Raw genomic sequence first — 9,103 nt, forward strand, 5'->3', positions numbered from 1 at the left:
AAACGTACTTGTTTGTATTTTGACAAGTTGTAACTCAAGCTTAAACAAGCTCATATCGAGTTTAGTTAAATAAATGAACCTTAACTTACCATTAAAATATGGTTTCTTTCAAGTTTTAATGCATCCGCTTAATTTAATATAAGAAACTTTCATTCTTTCAACGGAAAAATTCTAGGGAAAATGGTAATGCCATATTTTTCATGTGTATATAAGATAAAATAATTTGTATGGTTCACAAATATGTATGAATAAAATATATATAAATATAATTAAAGTAGTTTTAATTAATAAAGTTTTTTTCGAGCCTGAGTGAGCTTTGACCGAGTTATAATCAAGTGCGAACAAACTTATAAATGAATTTAAATACGTTGTTCATGAGTATTATCGAGGCGAACATGATGTTTTAGTGGTCGGATGGTACACGAAACATGTGAAGGATGTTGACAATGTTGTAAAGACTGGTCATTGGGCCTTGCCTAGGTTTAGTGTGCTGCTAGGCCTCCCATTCAGAAGCAGCAAGATGAGGCACAAGAATTCCCATTCCGTTTAGTGTACAAGAGAAGGTAACAAACTCATTGGCAGCGAGGCATATATCATCAATGAGACAATGACCATGTCACAAGGCATCCTCCCAACCTACCATATCTATACTATATATTAAAAGGTGTTCCTAAGAACGTCGATGTGCCACGTAGTCCCTTTTTTGTTGCGCCACATCGATCGAACCCTCGACCTCGTATAACAACAATAGCCATTTCACCATCTTAGCCAATTATCAAGTATATAATTAATATGTAAAAAAAAAAATTATATAAGTGCAAACAACAAGGTTTAATTAAGAAAAAAAATACTAAAAAAAATACTCAATATTAGTTTGACCATGAACTACAATTTTAAAAAGACTTTAAAAAAAGTATCGATTGCACTTCTACAACAGTAGCAACCCGGGGCAAATGCCCGGGCTACTCACTAGTGTTCGTTGATTAACCGAACTTAGTTCCTCACAACATTTATTGAGTCACATTCAAGTTCAACCTGAGTGAATCCCAAACGGCCAGCCACCTCAATCCCAAATCTTGGCGCCAAAGGTTCCACCAACTCCACAGATCCCAAATCTTGCCGCCAAAGCTTCCACCAACTCCACAGAACCATCCCCTTTATCTCTTCATACAGCCACAGCTACAACCTTGCCACTATGATCATCTCGAAACTCTGTTCCCAACCCTGTCCCTGTACCATCCAAAATAGCAGCGTCTGTGTTCACCCTTACTCTACCAGGTGCAGGTGGATAGCTAGGGAAGCCCAAGAGAGGAGCAAAACTCTCTCTTGTACTCCTGTCAAAAAAAAAAGGGGCAAACTGTAACAAACAAATTATAACAATTTTACAAGATCTAAAGTTGACTGAGGATTACTTCCCACGACTCTAATATAATTGAGCATGAGCAAGAGATGAAATACAGAAAACTTAAGGGTAAGCTAACCCTCTTACCCCTTTCATCGTTCGCCTTCATCTTTTTAAAAGCTTTCTTATCCTATTTTCTTTAGGTTCCAAGGTTTATGTTCTTGTTTTAGTCTATCAAAGATGAGATGGGAACAAAAAAAAAAAAAGTGTGCATACATACAGTATATATATATAAATTATTCTGAAATCCAATTAATGCTATTTTATTTCAAGTTTAAAGTGATACCAAGAATTTAACCTGAAAAACTGATGTTATAAAGTTTGCGTGAATTAAACATAGGTAAACATTGTCTTACCAATGAATACAAAATTCGCCTCTCAGCTCATTCAACCAACAGCTGACAAGCTGCATCATGTCAGGCTTCTTACAAACTATTCCAACAAGACAACTACTCCCTCCGTCCCAAAAAGAACGACCCATTTGGGTTGATTACGCGGGTATTAAGGAAGTTAAGTAAAAAGAAGTAAAAGTGTATTGGAAAGATAAATTTACATGGGGTTTGTAAAAAAATTGAGAGAGAAAGTAATAAAATAACATGGAAAATCAAATTTTTATATGGAGAAGCTAATTTTGCACAAATATTGTAGCAAATTGGTGAGTGTTTTAATGCAAATGGGTCATTCTTTTTGGGACAAAGTTTTGGCCAAATGGATCGTTCTTTTTGGGACGGAGGGAGTACTAAATTTATGGTACTAGTTTCAATATTTTAATACCATAAGCAGTTTCATCAAAATGTCACCCCCATAAGCACTTTCATCAAACAAACTATTCCAACAAGACAAGAAGAAATTCATGTCAGGTTTCTTACAAACTAATAATATAAGCACTTTCATGAAAACTTGAATATGCAGAAATATCATTAATAATAAATTGAGCAAAGAGGTCATGGAACTTCAGGAGGAGGACAAATTGATAAGAGAAGTTCCTGTTATGATGTCTGACTCTGACTACTTGAATTTCTTGTCAGGTTTCTTACAAACTAATACCTTAATACCACATAAGTTGCACATTCTGATAGAATACCAAAACTACACATCTAACTGCAAAAGCATCAATCTTAAGCTAATTACAGTAAGCAATGATTGTCTACCTAAGAATGTGATCAAATAGTGCTATTCAACAGAGTAAACCACAGTTCAGCATCCCTCCATTAACCAAGGTATCAGAACTGGAAGACCTTCTGAGTGGCCCATCTATACAGCAGGAATCCTCAGCAGTCAGCAGTCAGCAGTCAGCAGTGGGCTGTTTTCGGCGAAGGAGGGTGGGGCTGCGAGTGGTTTTGGGGGAAGGGGTGAGGTTGCAGGTGGTTTCGAGGGAAGAGAGTGAGGCAACGAGTGGTTTCGGGGAAATTCGGTGGGGTTGGGTGTTGGGAGAAGATTCTTAGCAAATTACAAAATAGGAAAAGATCAATCAAAGAATACAATAATTGTATTCACTCACACATAATAAGGAAACAAGCTGAAAATGGAAAGACGCATGGTCAAAGATATCAAAGAATATTCAATAAATTATAGCTCATCAATCAAGGTTTTGATTGAGTCAATTAAGGAGTCATCAATCAATTAAAGATCTTATGAAGACTATGGAATCAATCAAATAAAGCTAAAACAGGAAATGGATCAATTGTTTGACGAAATATTATCCGCGCAGTGGTCCCTACTGAATACGGACAATACGGACTAAAGACACCTTTTTGAGTAAGTCAATCGCCTTACTAAGCCTTTCTGAGAAAGGAAACTTCCCTTCAGAACAGGGACCATTTGAAGACACATAATGAATGCTTGGGCAACAAGCACAATCAAGTCCCATGATTGAAGGAACGAATCAAGGAGATATCAATCACCAAGTAAACATTTCCTAAGATATGAAGATGTCAATTAATATTGTCAACAGTACCATAGTAGCGAGGATCCTTCAATATATTTACCTTTATTAGATTTATAAATCATTATAAATAGGATGTTCACTGTAATAGAATTCATTCACACAATCATACATTGTCCAATATAATTTACTACACTATTATACTAAAATCTCTGATTTATGTCGTCCTTACTGACATCAGTTCGTCCTTACTAACACCAGTTCGTCCTTACTGACACCAGCTCATCCTTACTCAGAATTGCCTCTCTCATCTTGAGCCTTGTTCTTTGATTTATAATTATTATTATTGTTCTATTTTTTTATTGCTCTTAACTAATTTATTTGGAGGTTGTGTTTATTTCTTTTGGCAAATTAGATTATTAAAACCCCATAAAACCTTTAACAAATTCCTAGAAACCCTGTTCTAAGATTTGTCCCAAACAATTTGGCGCCCACCGTGGGGCTTGTAGTCAAAAATTTGCTAAAACCTTTAAACAAAAAATCTAAATCCAAGCCATGTCCAGAAACCAAGTATGGATTACCATGGCCGACCACCATGAGGAATGAATTCTTTGAGGAAAACCCTAGGCTCACAAAAAATCCAAATAGAAACATTGTTGAAAGGAAAAATCCAAACACAAGCCAAACTAGCCCAACTAACCCTTGAGAACGAATCCTTGAGGAATCAAATTCCTCAATGGCATCAACAAATATCATTTCGAGACGCGAAGACGAAGAAATTTTCAAAACTCGAGATTGTACCCCGCCTCGTGCTTTGTTTCATCAAAAAGTTGGGGAATCCCAGTCCGTTCTGAGTAGGAAAGAGTCAGTTTTGAAAAAGATAGTGGATTTTCATGTCAAGCGAGTAGAAGAAAAGATCAACAAGATCCCTGGTGTTCCTCGACCAATCAAGGAAGAAACCGACAATAGTTATGCCGACTCACCTTTTGTCGAATCCATTGATCTAGTGGAAATTCCAAAGCGGTTTATCATTCCAAACATGCCAGCATACGATGGTACCGGAAATCCTGACGAACATGTTGCACTTTACAAACAAAAGATGATGACTAGCTTTGTACCACAAAATATTCGAGAGGCGATCATGTGCAAAAGCTTTGGAGCCACTTTATCAGGTCCGGCCCTTACTTGGTTTATTAATTTACCTAATTATTCTATTAGATCTTTTGCAGAAATGATCAACATGTTCAAAGTAGAATTTGCAACTAGTCGCCCTCTCAAGAAACAATCAAGCGACCTATACCACATTAGACAACAAAGTGATGAAACACTCCGGAATTATTTGAATCGCTTTAACAAGGAGAATGTAAAGATCTACAAGTGTGACATCCACATTGCAATTGAAGCATTCCGTCTAGGCCTTTTTGAAGAAGATGGGCTCTACAAGGAACTAACCAAGTACCCTTGTGCAATATTCGAAGATGTGCAAGCTAAAGCTGTGGCCCAAGTGCGATTTGAGGTGGACCAATATGAACGGATTGTTACAAACTGAGTTGGTGTGATGCCATTTGGAGAATTGCAAGCATTGCTCGTTTCAAGTAACATTTTACTTACTTTTTCCTTTGTTTCTTTCAATGCATGTTTAGCTTGGTTATTTTTATGTACTCTAGATTCTCATCCCATCATTGGGGGCTTTAGATGTTACTCTTTATTTTGGTTGCATTTCTGACTTCCGAACTCGGCTCGGAAGTAAATAAATTTCTTTGTCCTTTTTGAATTCTGAACTCATTTCTTCCGTCCATACTCAGTACGGAACAAAAGTAAATTTATTTCTTTGTCCTTTTTGAATTCTAAAGTCAGTTCTTCCGTCCATACTCAGTACGGAACGGAAGTAAATTTATTTCTTTGCCCTTTTTGAATTTCGAACTCAGTCCTTCCGTCCATACTCAGTTCGGAACCGAATAAAATTGATGTCTTTGTGAAATTTAAACACAATTCTCTTATCCGTACTCAGTTATCAACCATACCGAACCAAATTAATTTGTCTTTTCTGACTTTCAAACTTAGTTTCTACATCCAAACTCACTTCAGTACGGAAATTAATCAATTCGTCTTTACTTACTCTTGAAATTATTCACCTCTTGAACGTTGAAATTATTACGCTTTGTTGATTTGCGGCCTTTTATCGTTTTCTTTTTTGTGGGTGCAGACACTAATATAAATATTCACATGTCATATGCCTTTTTGAGTTCCAACATGTTAAGCAGGTTTCAAACATCAAAATTGAGTACGGACATCTCAGCAAATCTGACCGGTCAGTATTGAAAGATACAACTGAAATACATACATATGAGATACATACAATGATACAATACATATACAAAATACAAGGGATACACATACATTATTTACAAACAATACATTCACAATATCTCTACACAACATAGTATACATACATCTACAAAACTAAGAGCGACATAGCATGAGACACGATGTTCGTAAAACACACAATGAAAACATTGGGGGCTATAAAAGTTTACAAGTTACCACACAAGTTCTAGAAAATTCATCTACATTTGCCACTACCATCAATTTTACAAGCTACGTATTGAGTACGACAACAATCAACAATTCTACAATTTTCCTCTCTAGATAGATCTCTAGAGAGAAAAACTGGGGGCTATTGTTGGGAGAAGATTCTTAGCAAATTACAAAATAGGAAAAGATCAATCAAAGAATACAATAATTGACTTCACTCACACATAATAAGGAAACAAGCTGAAAATGGAAAGACGCATGGTCAAAGATATCAAAGAATATTCAATAAGTTATAGCTCATCAATCAAGGACTTGATTGAGTCAATTAAGGAGTCATCAATCAATTAAAGATCTTATGAAGACTATGGAATCAATCAAATAGAGCTAAAACAAGAAATGGATCAATTGTTTGACGAAATATTAACCGCGCAGTGGTCCCTACTGAATACGGACAATACGGACTAAAGGCACCTTTTTGAGTAAGTCAATCGCCTTACTGAGCCTTTCTGAGAAAGGAAACTTCCCTTCAGAGCAGGGACCATTTGAAGACACATAATGAATGCTTGGGCAACAAGCACAATCAAGTCCCATGATTGAAGGAACGAATCAAGGAGATATCAATCACCAAGTCAACATTTCCTAAGATATGAAGATGTCAATTAATATTGTCAACAGTACCATAGTAGCGAGGATCCTTCAATATATTTACCTTTATTAGACTTATAAATCATTATAAATAGGATGTTCATTGTAATAGAATTCATCCACACATTCATACATTGTCCAATATAATTTACTACACTATTATACTAAAATCTCTGATTTATGTCGTCCTTACTGACATCGATCAGTTCGTCCTTACTGACACCAGTTCGTCCTTACTCAGAATTGCCTCTCTTACCTTGAGCCTAGTTCTTTGATTTATAATAATTATTATTGTTCTATTGTCTTATTGCTCTTAACTAATTCATTTGGAGGTTGTGTTTATTTCTTTTGGCAAATTAGATTATTAAAACCCCATAAAACCTTTAACAAATTCCTTGAAATCCTTTTCTAAGATTTGTCCCAAACATTGGGGAGGGAAATTGTGGTTTCCGGTGGGTGCTAGGGAGGGAGGCGGTGGGGCTGCGGTGGGATGAAGGTGGTTAGGTTTGGTTTTTTTTTTGGGTTCTTTTTTTTAATTTTTTGACCAATGAAATTGCGACATATGACATTTAAGGAAAAAAAATAAAAATAACCTTTTAAACAGGTCATTGGTCATTTGACCTGATAAAGATTACACCCCCTATAGTTGGGATTATTAAAAAAAAATAATCGATAATTGGGATTAATGAAAGTGTTGGCCCAAAGTTGGAATTAATATAACAAAATTTCCTTTATGAATATAGCACTCTATACCTATCTAGTCCCCCATGAGAAACTTATGTCAATTAGACATTTAATCTGAACTCTGAAGCGCAACGATCATCGATCTGCAGCTTCATCACATACTTTTTTTTTTTTTTTTTTTATTTGTTGTCAGGAATATAGTTTCTTTTAACCTCCGTAGAAATAGAGTTATGACGTAAGTATTCTAACAACATTTATTTCCATTCTTCTCTGCTTGTGAGTTTACCCACTTAAAATTTTACAACTTTAAAGCCCTATCAAGACACGAATAATCTGAAAATAATGGGGATAAAAGTTTGGCTGCATTAAGATATTACCGCAAGCTCTTGTATCACTGTAAACAACTAAAGTGAAACACTGATCCTAGCAAAAATTTTCTGTTTGATTATATCTTCTTGACTCTCTAATATGCATCTCCAAGTCTCACATTTTATGTTTTACTGCTCTCTCTACCTATAGCACCCCACCCCACCCCCCCCCCACCCCCCTCTCTTCCTCCCACCAATATTTCTTTCCTCCCCTTTTTCAACTCTAACCAGTCTTATTTACAATGGTTAAGTTGTCTGCAAGAATTCTTTAATCCCTGAATATGTTCAACAATAAAGGAAAATTGGTTACGCCATAATTGCCAACCTAGGAGTCTCCCTTACGATTGCATATCAGATTAATTTTTTTTAACAAAACCAAGTATGCCTTTGAAATCCACTCTTGCAAGATTAAGAATTTCTCATTTCCTCTAATTACTGCAAGATTATCCTTTTGCATTGTAGGATAATTTAACCCAGCTTTATTATTAAAACTTCCACTGTTGTATCTGCATAGTCTTTCTGCTTCTTTGATTTTTAGCACAACACTCCAGTGTTCATTACTAGCATATGTTTCAAGGACTAAATCATCTTCACTAGTAGGTAGTGTTAGTACAAGAAGATCTTTACACATAGCTTTTAAATCTTGAACAATTTTGGAATCACTTTCCTTCTAGATCCAAGTTATTTCTTTCATAAGTTTTTGTTGTAATTGTTTTTTTAAAAGAGTATGATTTTTTTATAAAATCATAAGCATAGGTTAAACATCCTAGAAATATTTCTAGATGTATTGTTTTCTATCTTCAATTTTACCTGGGAATTTTTCAATCTTCTCTAGAATATGTTTTTGCAATATTATTTGTCCTCCTATAATCTCTAATTCTAGAAACTCAATTTATTATTTACCATAAACACATTTATCTTTTCCAAGGATTATACCATACTCTGCACAATTTTTAGTTACCACTTTAAGATCATTCTTAAGTTCTTCTAAATCTTTTGAGAAGATTAGAATATCATCTATATAAACCAAATAACAATGATTAATAAGTTCTCTAAAAATATTATTCATTCTTCTTTGAAATATATGTGGAGCATTTTTTAATCCAAAAGGCATTACTAATCATTTATAATGTCCTTGGGGGCACTAAAGCAATTAATGGAATACTTTCTTCTTCCATTTTAATTTTCCAATAGTAACTCTTACAATCCATCTTAGAAAATCATGTGGCTCCTAGTATTATATTAAATAACAGTTTTATTGGAAATGTAATCGCCATTAAAACAGTATTATCATTTAAATTAGTTGTTTATAATTAATGACCATACCTCTTTTTTCTGCATGATTCATCCGCATGAATGCTAGACTATTATGAGGACTTTTGCTATTCCTAATAAACTTTTTATTCAACATTCTTTTATTTGTTCATCAAATTCTAATCTATCTTTGTAGTTAGCAAATTCCTTATCCTTTTCCCAATGTTCCCATCTTTTAGAATCTTATAGAATATTCTAATCAATCCTAATAAGTTTAAGAATAGGATTAAACCTTTGGACCTTCCTCATGATCATTGGGTCGTAGGTAAA

At 34.9% G+C, this 9,103-nt stretch overlaps 1 long non-coding RNA gene across 1 annotated transcript; it reads right to left on the reverse strand.

Annotated features, from left to right (window-relative positions):
* Positions 1-830: 830 nt before the first annotated feature.
* Positions 831-2,498, reverse strand: LOC145612501 (uncharacterized). Its single transcript, XR_014106621.1, has 2 exons — positions 1,490-2,498; positions 831-1,334 (listed from the first exon to the last, which is right to left on the reverse strand). It is a non-coding gene; the product is annotated as an uncharacterized LOC145612501 (long non-coding RNA).
* Positions 2,499-9,103: the final 6,605 nt, after the last annotated feature.

The sequence above is a fragment of the Chenopodium album genome, chromosome 24, assembly GCF_948465745.1.
Source record: "Chenopodium album chromosome 24, dcCheAlbu1.1, whole genome shotgun sequence".
Classification (NCBI taxonomy): domain Eukaryota; kingdom Viridiplantae; phylum Streptophyta; class Magnoliopsida; order Caryophyllales; family Amaranthaceae; genus Chenopodium; species Chenopodium album.